This window comes from Heptranchias perlo, chromosome 10 (genome assembly GCF_035084215.1).
Source record: "Heptranchias perlo isolate sHepPer1 chromosome 10, sHepPer1.hap1, whole genome shotgun sequence".
Lineage (NCBI taxonomy): Eukaryota > Metazoa > Chordata > Chondrichthyes > Hexanchiformes > Hexanchidae > Heptranchias > Heptranchias perlo.
Genome location: NC_090334.1, coordinates 67,474,197 through 67,488,250, shown reverse-complemented (window position 1 = coordinate 67,488,250; position 14,054 = coordinate 67,474,197). Strand labels below are relative to the sequence as shown.

At 42.4% G+C, this 14,054-nt stretch overlaps 1 protein-coding gene across 1 annotated transcript in view; it reads left to right on the top strand.

Annotated features, from left to right (window-relative positions):
- Positions 1–13,234, top strand: part of si:dkey-288a3.2 (protein phosphatase 1 regulatory subunit 37) — a 181,574-nt gene extending 168,340 nt beyond the window's left edge. Inside the window, exon 12 of the mRNA XM_067992178.1 lies at positions 12,408–13,234. The gene's annotated coding sequence lies outside the window, so the exon portion shown is untranslated. The remainder of the gene's footprint in view (positions 1–12,407) is intronic.
- Positions 13,235–14,054: the final 820 nt, after the last annotated feature.

The window sequence follows — 14,054 nt, the reverse complement described above, 5'->3', positions numbered from 1 at the left end:
TGACAATGAAGGAACGGTGATATATTTCCAAGTCATGGTTGTGTGTGACTTGGAGGGGAACGTGCAGGTGGTGGTGTTCCCATGCGCCAGCTGCCCTTGTCCTTCTAGGTGGTAGAGGTCGTGTATTTGAGAGGTGCTGGTGAAGAAGTCTTGGTGAGTTGCTGCAATGTATCTTGTAGATGGTACACACTGCAGCCATGGTGCGCCGGTGGTGAAGGGAGTGAATGTTTAGGGTGGTGGATGGAGTGCCAATCAAGCAGCCTGCTTTGTCCTGGATGGTATCGAGCTTCTTCAGTGTTGCTGGAGCTGCACTCATCCAGGCAAGTGGAGAGTATTCCATCACATTCCTGACTTGTGCCTTCTAGATGGTGGAAAGGCTATTGGGAGTCAGGAGGTAAGTCGCTCTCCACAGAATACCCAGTCTCTGACCTGCTCTTGCAGCCACAGTATTTATGTGGCTGGTCCAGTTAAGTTTCTGGTCAATGGTGACCCCCAGGATGTTGATGGTGGGGGATTTGGGCAATGGTAATGCCGTTGAATGTCAAGGGGAGGTGGTTAGACTCTCTCTTGTTGGAAATGGTCATTGCCTGGCATTTGTCTGGCACGAATGTTACTTGCCACTTATCAGCCCAAGCCTGGATGTTGTCCAGGTCTTGCTGTATGCAGGCACGGACTGCTTCATTATCTCAGGGGTTGCAAATGGAACTGAACACTGTGCAATCATCAGCAAACATCCCAATTTCTGACCTTATGACGGAGGGAAAGTCAATGGTGAAGCAGCTGAAGGTGGTTGGGCCGAGGATACTGCCCTGAGGAACTCCTGCAGCGATGTCCTGGGGAGATGAGATAATTAGTCACCAACAACTACTACCATCTTCCTTTGTGCTAGGTATGACTCCAGCCACTGGAGAGTTTTCCCCCTGATTCCCACTGACTTCAAGGTGGTAGAGGTCGTGGGTTTGGGAGGTGCTGGTGAAGAAGTCTTCCCGAGTTGCTGCAATGTATCTTGTAGATGGTACACACTGCTGCCATGGTACACCAGTGGTGGAGGGACTGAATGTTTAAGGTGGTGGATGGGATGTCAATGGATGGTGTCAAGCTTCTTGAGTGTTGTTGGAGCTGCACTCATCCAGGCAAGTGGAGAGTATTCCATCACACTCAAATGCTGCCTTGATGTTAAGGGCAGTCGCTCTCACCTTACCTCTGGGATTCAGCTCTTTTGTCCATGTTTGGACCAAGGCTGTAATGAGGTCTGGATGTGTGTTGCACTGGATTTAATTGTGTGTCTCACTGGATTTGAATGGTGTGCTTCACTGGATTTGTACAGTGTGTTTCATTGGATTTGTATTGTGTGTTTCATTGGATCAGTATGTTGTGATTCATTGGATTTGTACGATGCCTTTGATAGCATTTGTAAAATATGCTTCATTGGATTGTGCATTGTTCTTCATTAGATTTCATGATGTATTTCATGGGATTTGTGCAGTCCATTTCATCAGATTTCTACAGTGTGTTTCATTGGATTTGTACAGTGTGTTCGGTTGGATTTATGCCGTGTATTTCATAGGATTTGTCTGGTGCATTTCAATGCTTTGTACAGTGTGTTATTGGATTTATATGGTGCATTGTGTTGGATTTCTAAGTTGAATTTTATTTGATTTGTTTAGTGTTTTATTGAATTTCTATCATGCATTTCAATGGATTTCTGCGGTATGTTACATTAGATGGATACAGTGCATTCCATTGTACTTTGACAGTGCATTGCATTGGATTTATATAATGTGTTTTATTGAGTTTGAATGAGACATTTCCACAGTGTGTTTCACTACTTTTGTACAGTGTGTCATTGGATTTATATGGTGTATTTCATTGGATTTCTGCGGTGTGTCTTGTATTTGTATGATGCATTTCATTGGATTTCTATGGTGTATTTCATTGAATTTGTACGGTGCATTTCACTGTATTTCGAGATAGTGCATTTCATTGAATTTGTACTGTGCATTTCACTGTATTTGTATCGTGCATTTCACTGTATTGGGGACAGTGCATTTCATTGAATTTATGGGGTGTGTTTTATTTGTATGTTGTATTTTTTGTATGATTGGGACAGTGCTTTTGATTTGATTGGATTTGTTTGGTATGTTTTATTTGATTTATTTGGTGTATTTTGTTGGATTTGCAACATCACATTGCTGTTTGTGGGATCTTGCTATGCACAAATTTGCTGCTGCATTTCCCTACAATGATTACACTTCAAAAGTACTTCATTGGCCGTAAAGCGCTTTGGGAAATTCTGAGGTTGTGAAAAGCGCTATATAAGTCTTTTCCTTTCCTTTCATTGGATTTCTATAGTCCATTGCATGGGATTTGTATGGTCTGCTTCATCAGATTTGTATGGTGTATGTCATTGCATTTTGTACATTGGGACTTTGAAGCTCCATGGAGTTTCTATCGATCTCCCTCTATAAACCTGGTGGGAGAGCAGCCGAACCCCCAGAGACACCACATAAACAGCAGGAAATGCTGTTCCCCCAAGGGTTCGGCCAGGCTCCCACCGCAGTTACAGCAGGAGACCAGTCGAACCCCTGCAGGATTCCAGGACCTTCATTTGCGCCATGTGTTCCATTGAACTTGCATGGCCTGTTGCATTGTATTTACATGGTGTGTCTTGTTTTTGCACGGTGTGTTGCAATGAGTTTACGCAATGTATTTATTGTATTGTTTACATGGTGCGTTACATTGGATTTGCATAGTGTGTTTAATTGGATTGGCATGATGTATTACAACGTATTTACATGGTGTGCCACGATGGGATTACACAATGCGTTTTGATGCATTTGTATGGTACGTTTAGTTGGATTTGCTGGTATATTGTAATGGTTTTATTTGCTGCATTACAATGTGTTTCCATCATGCATTGTGATGTACTTGCATGGCACGTTGCAAAGAATTTACTCTGTGTTTTGTGATGGATTGACACACTGAATTTCCTTGGAAGTACAGGTTGAATTTTATTAGAATTGCATGGTGTAATAGCAATATGTTTGTGTGGCACATTGTTTGATTTGAACAACATGCTTCTGTAAATTTGCATGGTGTATTGTTGGATTTGCAAAACGTGTTGCGATGCACTTTCACGATGCGTTATAATGGATTTGAATTTCATTAGATCTGAATAATGCTTTGTAATGAATTTGGGTTTGCATGCTGCATTTTGCTGGGCTTGCATGCTGTGTTCTGATGGATTTGCACTGCGGAGTACTTGGTGCTTTGCGGAATGCATTTTGTTGGATTTCATTGCACTTGTACTGTGCATTTTGATGGATTTGCACAGTGCATTGCATGGATCTGTAAATGTATTGCAATGGAGTTGCACGACACCCAGTGCCTTTTGTTCGATTGTTTTGGTGCCTTTTGGTGGATTTATATGGTGCTTTGGGATCGATTGGCAATGTTTATGATGGATTTGCACAGTGCGCTAGTATTGGCTTGTGCTGTGCTGTTAATGTACATCTGGAATGTTTATAATGTTGGCACATGCTGTGCGGTTACTGAACATGTTTGGGACAACACTGGAATTTGTAGGGCAGATTTTCAGCTTCGTCACAATCCAGAAAACCTCTCCTTACATCACCTTCCCAGTCAGTAAAGTTACTATGGTGGCTATCACTGAAAGAAAGTGTTGCCAAACGTAGCTGTGGCTTGGCATTTGGCTAATCAGTCACTAGTTTGTTATTGTGCAGCATTTCTACCTCACTCCAAATTGGCACCATTGGCGGCATGAGGAGGACGGTGTCCTCAGATGTGGCCAGCACATTTTCCAGCAGAAGCCACTAGATAGCAATCGGGAGGGACAACCCCGTCTGTTTCTTTTAGCCTCTCTCTTGCCCAGACATTGAGTACAATTGTAGCACCCCATGCCAACTCATCACAGACCAGGGGATCAAACCTGGGACCTTTCCGGTCTGTATGGATCAGCAGGTACAAACCTGCAATTGCCAAGTGAGCCACCGGGTTTACCCATGACGATCCTGTGCAATGATTAGTATTGGACCACTTCCCTTAACTTACTGACTAATTCTGACTATATGCTGCAAATTTCAGCTTCACACTGAATGTAAATACGGTGTTAAGGCTTGGCCTGACCGCAGAGAGAAGCAGATTGAGACTCCGTCCTCCAGGCTGCATTTACACTCTGCGATTTTAAAGAACGGTGAACCGTGGGCAGCCCGCCCGCCATTTGCCAATACGCATTGCCAGCAGGCGAGGCTTCTGGCTGCCAGCGGGCATTGGGAAGAGTATCCACGGTGACGGTTGAATCAGTGAGGATCCACGATGCACTGGCGAGAAAGTGAGCTCATTGCTGCTTGAACTCACAAAGAATCCGGTGACACTTTCTAAAGGCTAATCAATAAAGCAACCATTAAAAATCTTGTTGACGAAAATAGCAACTTTCAAACTCTCTGCATGTAAAACAGTCATTTAAATTAATAGAAACACAGAAATTTTAGCAGTAGGCGGGGGGCCATTCAGCCCATCTTGCCTGAACTGAATTTAGGCCCTATTTGGGGGCTGATTTTACACAGTCCCATTTTCCTGATTTCTCCCCAGACTAATCCTCCCCCGGCCCCGTTTTCTCTCCAAACCTATTTATATTCTTCTTTATATAATTATCCAAAACCTTTCTAATTGCTGTCATTAATTTACCATCAATCACTTGTGGCAAAGCATTCCAATAACTGTGTGTGTGAAAAAAATTGCTCTAATCTCTCCTTTTATCTTGAGATCGTTATCTTCGATTTAACTACCAACGGAAATAACCTGTCTAGTGTTTACCTTGTTTATTCCTTTTATCATTTTGCACACCTCTATCAAACAGCTCTTATTCCTCTCAGCTGGAGAGATCACAGTCCCACTTGCTCCAGTCTTTTCTTGTAACTCAGACTTCTCATCCCTAGTGCTACCTTTTGCATTTTCTCTCTCTAATAGTAAGGATCCCAAAACTGCACACAGCAGTCCAGGCTCTCTGCTTTTGTATACGATCCCTTTTAATTTCTCTTCTTTCTGCTTTTTTATTAAATTGTCCACCCACTTTCAAGGATTTATGTATCTGAATACATTTTGCTTCTTCACTGCAAGCACACTTCCTTTGCAGCAGACGCTAGTTGCTGAATTTGAATTTGCAGATTTTCTTCACATAAGTACACAACAGATATCAGGAAACCACAGAATTAGTCGATAATCTGAGACTGATTGACTGATACCTTGCTAGTTAGCAGCCATATGTAAACAGACTGGAACATCAATGTTTCATAATCTTTGAGTGCATTGGCCATATTTTGTAAAGGAATAAACATCAGCAAGTTCCTGTAAACGAGAGCTATAGGACTAAAAATGTGACTTTTTTACTTATTTAAAACATAACTTGGAGAAATTACTGCTGCCAATGTTAACATGCTTGTATTAAATTCACCCCTCTGCTATTTAACAGCGATGTTAGCCAATTTATTAAGCATTAATGGTTTATACCATATCAAATCTACAATCACTCCTGTCCTAATACATTTACAGATATGTAGTGAGTTAGTTGAAATATTAATTTCTGCCATTGGAGGGCACAGTCACTGTTTGTAAATAAAGTAATAGTGACTGTGTGCCACCTAGTGGCAGATGTTGACAGTGCAGAGACTGTGAAAAGAGTTCTTGTGTTTACCCAGTGTTACAATATGCAGATACTGCAATAATAGTTTTGTGAAAGGGGGGAAAAGAGGCTTTTTTTGCCAACTTGTCTTTAATACTACAATTGGAGAACTGCAGTGAGCATCTTTTTTTATTATTCGTTCATGGGATGTGGGCGTCGCTGGCGAGGCCGGCATTTATTGCCCATCCCTAATTGCCCTTGAGAAGGTGGTGGTGAGCCGCCTTCTTGAACCACTGCAGTCCATGTGGTGACGGTTCTCCCACATTGCTGTTCCGATGCCGGGTGGTCCGTCCGGTTTTATTCTTATTATGACTTTTCGTAGCAAGATTTTACAACTGAGTGGCTTGCTAGGCCATTTCAGAGGGCAATTAAGAATCAACCACATTGCTGTGGGTCTGGAGTCACATATAGGCCAGACTGGGTAAGGACGGCAGGTTTCCTTCCCTAAAGGACATTAGTGAACCAGATGGGTTTTTACGACAATCCGGTAGTTTCATGGCCATCATTACTGATACTAGTATTTTAATTCTAGATTTTTATTTAATTAATTGAATTTAATTTTAAATTTGCCTAGGACATATTTTCTTACTAGTTGTAAACTGCAGTAATTTATTCCAAGAAATGTTGACGTAAACTGATAAAGTTTGAGAACCAAATACAGCAAATAAATAAATAAAATGTCTCCAATGAACTAATTAGCACCTAAAATGTTTGCCCCCTTCCTTCATACACAGTGGACTCAGGTACCATCATCTTGGCCGAGGACTTCCTGTTCCTGATCTTGTATTGTTGTCTACGCTGCGCCATAGACGCGTGCGTAAGAAATACCTGAAGGCTGGCCAGGTCGATGTACCTAATGAAGTTCCCTATCTCCCTCTAGAGAAGTACTTACCCTTCCACCCCCATGCCTCATATTGAGAGTAGACCTGAGCCTGTGTTATACCACACTATGGTGTCGTGTGGTATAACACAGGCTCATCTTGTGCACTGCCCATCTTGTGTTCTGAGGTACAACAAAGTTAGAATTACCTCAGGACAGCTTCTTAAATATCCACCAGAAATGGATACACAAAAGTGTCAAAAAAAGTACCCAATGGAAATACTCTCCCTCAATCTCCTAAACGGGGTAACACTCACTTTTCGATTGCAATGTATGGAGGTAAGGTGCTATATATTGGGCCAGATTTTGCTGTCAAGATAATGATGGGGCTAATGATGCTCGCCCTTTTTTATGCACAAATGGTACAGCAACTTCAGATGAGGAACAGATGTGCAGTTAAACTCAAAAATCCAAAAGTTGCTGTCCGAGATGGGCCGCTCTGACTTTAGCTTCGCGAAAACGGCATCTCGCTGACTGCCTCACCATTGAAGTGCATTGAATGGCGTGAAGTTGCTGTATTTGCGCAGTAGATACGAACTAAACTCGCCACAGAAAGTTAACTCTTATCATTTCAAGTGTAAGTCCCCATTTAACATCGTGATAATTGTTAATTACTGCCAATCAACCTCTCTGGCACTGAATTTAACTGTTACAAGTGTGGAGTCTCATTCCTTCAGGTTATAATTGTTATTGGAGATTTTAAAAATGTAAAATTTAAAATGTTTAATTATTTTTTAACTTTTCCTTTCTGTCCCTTTTTTTTCTCTCTCTTAATCCAATCTTTCTTTCCCTCTCTTTATTTCTCTTCCTGTACCTGATTTGACATTGAATTCACCCACTGTAATTTACACTTAAATGCGCTGTTGATTTCACAATCCTTCAATCTGATTGCTTAAGGAGATACCCAGTTGCTTGCCCTGTTCACTCAGGTCCCAGATGCCCTGTTTCCCTCGCTGCGACACTATCAGCGCGCACTTTCAGCAACTTGCCACGCAAAAAATTTTAAAAACCTAAACGTGCACGGACAACTTTATCTAACGGCAGATGCCACAGCAAAATCTTGCCCAATATATTGAGCTACATTGGCTCCTGTTGTTCTCAAACCCTGTACATGGGAACAAATTAAGTAGAATGTGAAACACTCATAATTATTACCATGGTCTTACAGTGACACCTGCTGGTCAAGAAACTTTATTACATTTTTAAACATTGCACCTTTCAAAGTTTCTCCCCACTTCAGAAACCAAAGGGTAGATTTTCAATTGATACTCGGGCATAAAACTGGCATTGCAGATTGGCTGCCATTATAGAAACCGCCCGGTTAGTTCAAAGTCTATCTTTACGCCTTCTGTGTGTACACATTAGGGGTAATTTTGACTTTGGGTGATAGTGTAAAACAGGCAATATCGGATCAGCCGCCTGTTATACATCTCTCCTGAATCGGCTGATCCGCTATCGTCCGTTTTACACTATCGCCCAAAGTCAAAATTACCCATAAGACCATAAGAGATAGAAGCAGGAGTAGGCCATTCGGCCCCTCAAGCTTGCTCCGCCATTCTATGAGATCATAGCTGATCTGATTTTTACTTCAATTCCACTTTCCCGCCCTTTCCCCATATCCTTTCACTCCCTTGCTGATCAAAAATTTATCTAACTCAGCCTTGAATGTATTCAATGACTCAGCCTCCACAGCTTTTCGGGGTAAAGAATTCCAAAGATTCACAACCCTCTGGGAAAAGAAATTCCTCCTCATTTCCATCTTAAACCCCTTATTCTGAGACTATGCCCCCTAGTTTTAGATTCCCCCATGAGGGGTAACATCCTCTCAGCATCTACCCTATTGAGCCCCCTCAAAATCCTGTATGTTTCAATAAGGTCTCCTCTTATTCTTCTAAACTCCAATGAGTATAGACCCAACCTGTTCTATCTTTCCTCATAAGACAACCCTTCCATACCCGGAATCAACCTAGTGAACCTTCTCTGAACTGCCTCCAATGCAAGTATGTCCTTCCTTAAATAAGGGCACCAGAACTGTACGCAGTACTCCAGGTGTGGTCTCACCAGCACCCTGTACATTTGTAGCATGACTTCCCTGCTTTTATATTCAATCTCCCTAGAAATAAAGGCCAATATTCCGTTTGCCTTCCAGACTACCTGGTGCATCTGTATGTTGACTTTTTGTGTTTCATGTACAAGGACACCCAGATCCCTCTGTACCACAGCATTTTGTAGTATTTCTCCATTCAAATAATATTTTGCTTTTTTATTTTTCCTCCCAAAGTGGATGACTTCACATTTTCCCACATTATATTCCATCTGCCAAATTTTTGCCCATTCGCTTAACCTGTCAATATTCCTTTGCAGACACTTTGTGTCCTCATCGTAACTTGCTTTTCCACCTATCTTTGAACCCCCATAATCTTTAAAGCATTTCAAGGAAGCTTATTTCTGCACTGCCCACTGACCTCAAACTCACTCACCCCTGGAGTAATCTCAGTTAATACATAATTCACTAGAACAGTACTGATTACTGCAAAGTAGATTAAAATTAAATACCAAATTAGGGCAATAATCTTCAAATAACTCAACAGGTTTTCAATTAGAATATAAGAGCAGGGAGGTTATGCTAGAACTGTATAAAACACTAGTTAGGCCACAGCTTGAGTACTGCATACAGTTCTGGTCACCACATTACAGGTAAGATGTGATTACACTAGAGTGGGTACAGAGGAGATTTACGAGGATGTTGCCGGGATTGGAGAATTTTAGCTATAAGAACATAAGAAATAGGAGCAGGAGTAGGCAAATCGGCCCCTCGAGCCTGCTCCGCCATTCAATAAGATCATGGCTGATCTGATCCTAACCTCAAATCTAAATTCATGTCCAATTTCCTGCCCGCTCCCCGTAACCCCTAATTCCCTTTACTTCTATGAGGACAGATTGGATAGGCTGGAGTTGTTTTCTTTGGAACAGAGGAGGCTGAGGGGTGATTTAGTTGAGGTGTATAAAATTATGAGGGGCCTAGATAGAGTGGACAGGAAGGACCTATTTCCCTTAGCAGAGAGATCAATAACTTGGGAGCATGGATTTAAAGTAATTGATAGAAGAATTAGAGGGGAGCTGAGGAAAATTGTTTTCACCCAGAGAGTGGTGGGGGTCTGGAATTCACTGCCTGAAAGGGTGGTAGAGGCAGAAACCCTCATCATATTTAAAAAGTACTTGGATATGCACTTGAAGTGCCGTAACCTACAAGGCTACGGACCAAGAGCTGGAAAGTGGGATTAGGCTGAGTAGCTCTTTTTCAACCGACACGATGGACCGAATGGCCTCCTGTGCTATAAATTTTTCTATATTTCTATGTTTCTATGTTTGAATCACTCCTCAATCCACAGGCCTCCTTGTATAGATCATCAGAGGTTGATTACTGAAAATGTAGGATTAAAGGAGCATTAGATCCCTTTAAAGAGGAAATTGAGTGGAAGTGGAAGGAAAGCGTAGGACAGGGACTCCTTTGAAAATAAAAGCAAATCTACTGATCAGCCTGTAATCGGACTGCAGAACTGATAAGCTCCCAGTGAAAATTTGTTATTGGGATGGGGGGAGGAGGGTTTGTGTCTGACACCAGTGGAGTACACCAGGTTTCCACAAAATTACAGCCCACTGAACTGTGCCCACTGTCAGAAGATAAGAGGGGTTTGAAACCAATATGTTGAGTATGCATAGGGAATAAGCACTTCACATTGAATATGAGAATATTAATTGGTCCTGCGCCCTTGGGGCTGGGGGAAGAGAGACAATTAATCTTGTCAGTTAGATGGTGACCATGTTATCATGAGTCATTTCCGTACATCCCAGGGTATAGAAAGTGGACTAACATTGGACTGGCACTGCCCACAGCTGCAGAGGGGCTCAGCTGGCAGGGCTAACTACAATAGGCAGCTGCAGTTACCACCTACAGCAGTCCCACAAACGCTCCTGTACACCAACGCTTCCAGTTAACCAAATTACACTGAATTATCCTCTGAATTATTCTACCTCACCCATTAACATTTTTGAAAACATTAATGTTAAATCGCAAAGAGCTTTGCGGTCTGAGGGTTAATTGGCAATATGTTAGGTTATTAGATTTAGATTGGTCTAAATTATATTTGCTTTTAACTTTTACATACCATTTGATAATGTGAGGCTGGATGCTGCATTCATCGAACTCCTTAGGAGAGTTTGCTTGTGCGCTACTAGAATAAAGTTGTGGAAGGTTAATAATAGCCCATTTACGTTGCACAATGTGTTCAGGTTGTTGGTGCCCTGAAGTGCTTTATTTAGATTGCTTGATTCAGAACGCTGGCACCAATACTGAATCAGCTGTACATGTGTAAGTATATGTGCACACAGTTGTTTGAACATTACCATCGTGACTGTTTATTTTTGTTGCCAATTCCTTCTCTCCTGAAGGGAATGGGCTATGAATTTGTATGGGTGGGGTGGGGGGTGGGGGGGTGCAAAATGAACCCTAGCGAATCACTAGCCCATTTCCACTCCACCATATTGAAGCTTTCCCTTTGACTTCAGTGGAACAGAAAATCTGGCCGAGTCCAAAGTGGGCTTCTGATTCGCTATTGTCCGTTTTGGGCACCCGTCCAAGACTAATGTACACTCCATTATCTGCCGCTAGGGTACAGTTCGACAGATACCGAAGACCCTCCAGCATCTCACCCAAATGCCCTTTACTCATGTGTGAACCTACACTGCGGCTGTCAGCAGGCTATTCGCTCAAAGGGTAATCACCGACCACCCTGATCCAGTCTTCATCCAACGTCCAAACATGCATATCCGGCAGACGTCACTCCATATTAATCAGAAGCGGAAATCCTGGCTGAGCTCCCCCTCCCTCCCTACCCCAGGGTAGTGCTGAGGACATTTTTTAGCACCTCCACCTTGACCACAGCTGAAATCAGCTAGCACAATAACAACAACTTGCATTTATATGGCGCCTTTAACGTAGTAAAACGTCCCAAGTCGCTTCACAGGAGCCTAATCAGACAAAATTTGACACCAAGCCACATAAAGGGATATTAGGACAGGTGATCCAAAAGCTTGGCCAAAGAGGTAGGTTCTAAGGAGCGTCTTAAAGGAGGAGAGAGAGGCGGAAAGGTTTAGGGTGGCAATTCCAGAGCTTAGGACCAAGGCAGCTGAAGGCACGGCCGCCAATGGTGGTGGGAAGAAAGTCAGGGATGGGCAAGAGACCAGAATTGGAGGAACAGAGAGTCCTTGGAGATTTGTAGGGCTGGAGGTGGTTACAGAGATAGGGAGGGGTGAGGCCATGGAGGGATTTGAAAACAAGAATGAGAATTTTAAATTCTCATCACAAGTTGGGAGTCAAACCTTGTACCTTCTAGTCCATATGGCTCAGGTACATGTTGCCCAGACCAGCTGAGCTATCGGCGAATATATGATTCCAAATTTCATACTTTCTGGCTGTAAGCTATCCCTAAAACCAGGAGAACCATGTAATTGGCCTACTGGCTAGAGAATGGCCGTCAGCGACAATGGTGCTTTGCCTCTTGAAGCAGGGGTTGAAAGCTCCATGAGAGGTGATGTTCTAAGCCTCTGGGGGTCTTCTTAAATGCCCTTTCATGAAGCAGAGGCAGGTATCTCTGAGCTGATTTGAACGGCTGAGCTTTCCGTGTGGATATGTGGATCTCCGATGATGGCGCCATGTCTTATTTCTACGTACAAATGAATCATCCCCTCACAATTGTACTGACTCCACAAATTTATTGTAAATTAGCATGCATTCTACAATCTCATGTTAACTTTGTTTTCCAGAACGAATGTTGTAAATCAGAAACAAAGAACTCCTAGAAGATCAGCTGAGACGAGGAACTGGGATTGTATTTCATACCACTGGAACTGAAGGCAAATCTACCCAACCCAGCAAATTAGTGCTTTAGTATATTTCATTTGAAAATCATTTATGATATGCTAAAGGAGTGAGGTGTTTATTATTAAAATATGAATATACCTTTAAAATATTATGTCATTTTTCTAAATAATTAGCCAAGTTCATCCCAGTGCAATGAGTCCCATTTTCACATCTTCTTGTGAAGAGCAGGGGAATTCTCCCCAGTGTCCTGGCCAATATTTATCCCTCAACAAACACTTACTGAAAAAAAAGATTATCTGGCCATTGCTGTTAGTGGGACCTTACTGTGCACAAATTGGCTGCCACGTTTTCTACATTACAACAGTGACTACACTTCAAAAGTGTTTCATTGGCTGTAAAGCACTTTGGGATGTCCTGACATTGTGTAAGAAGCTATATAAATGCAAGTTCCTTCTTTCTTCTGAGGTACGGGTTCCATGGTTCAGTTACACTGTAGTAATTGGTTGTCAGACGGTGAGTGATAGCAAGTTATTTTACCATAAAGGGCATAAAGTAGCCAACCCCAATCCTGTCCTGAATTGATGTCCAATCACATGCACCTATCTCCACCTATTGTATCTGTCACTCCCCAGGTGCAGTCTGGGAAATGAGCTTAGGCTGAAACTTGGTACCAGTGCACAGTGGAATCTATCACCTCATCTACGTTTTAGGTTATGGCCCTGGGAAGTTGTCAAGGGCTGCTACTTGGATTAATTACTTTCAAGCTTAAACTTCCGAAAAGGGAAAGCTCTGGATTTCCTCCCAGATGCCCCAAAGGAAGTTCAGTGAAAACTCCAGAATAGATCACCATAGGGGACAATTCCATGATCCGGCGCTCCCAGCTAGGAGTCGCACTCGCTGGGAGCGAGCGCCAGAGAATCAGGGCTGCAGTGTTTCAGCCTGTCTCCTACCCACGTTCTCCGCAAGCGTGGTTCCCAATTGAGTCTGCGCTACCCCTCATCTCAACTTTTAGCAGACTCTTGAGGGTCGATTTTAACTCGGTGAGGAATTGGGGAGGAGGGGAGGATGGAGTTTTCACTGAACTTCCTTTGGGACATCTGGGAGGAAATCCAGAGCTTTCCCTTTTCGGAAGTTTAAGCTTGAAAGTAATTAATCCAAGTCCTGGAATGGGACTTGAACTCACAGCCTTCTGACTCAGAAATGAGAATGCAGCCAACTGAGTCATGCTGTTGAGTTACAGGTTAAGTTACATGGTGGAAGCCTATTTTAATGCGATTGGCACATTCTTGTATTAATTCGGCGGGCCTTTTTTAAAAGCCCAAGATTTGGAACTTTTATCAGTGACTCATGAAAATACAAGGTTGTAATCTTTGCTGGAAGGTCCGATTAATTTAGTTACCTTCTCGAAGAACTTGAGAAGATTTATGAGACATGGGTTTTCCAATCTAAACCTAGCTTGTCTATCCCTTTTACACTTTAGATAAACTTTAATGATGTCCTATAAATTATTACTCAGCATTTTGCCCATTACGGACGTTGAGCTAACTGGTCTATAATTTCCTTTTTCATGTTTAACTACTTAAAAAGAG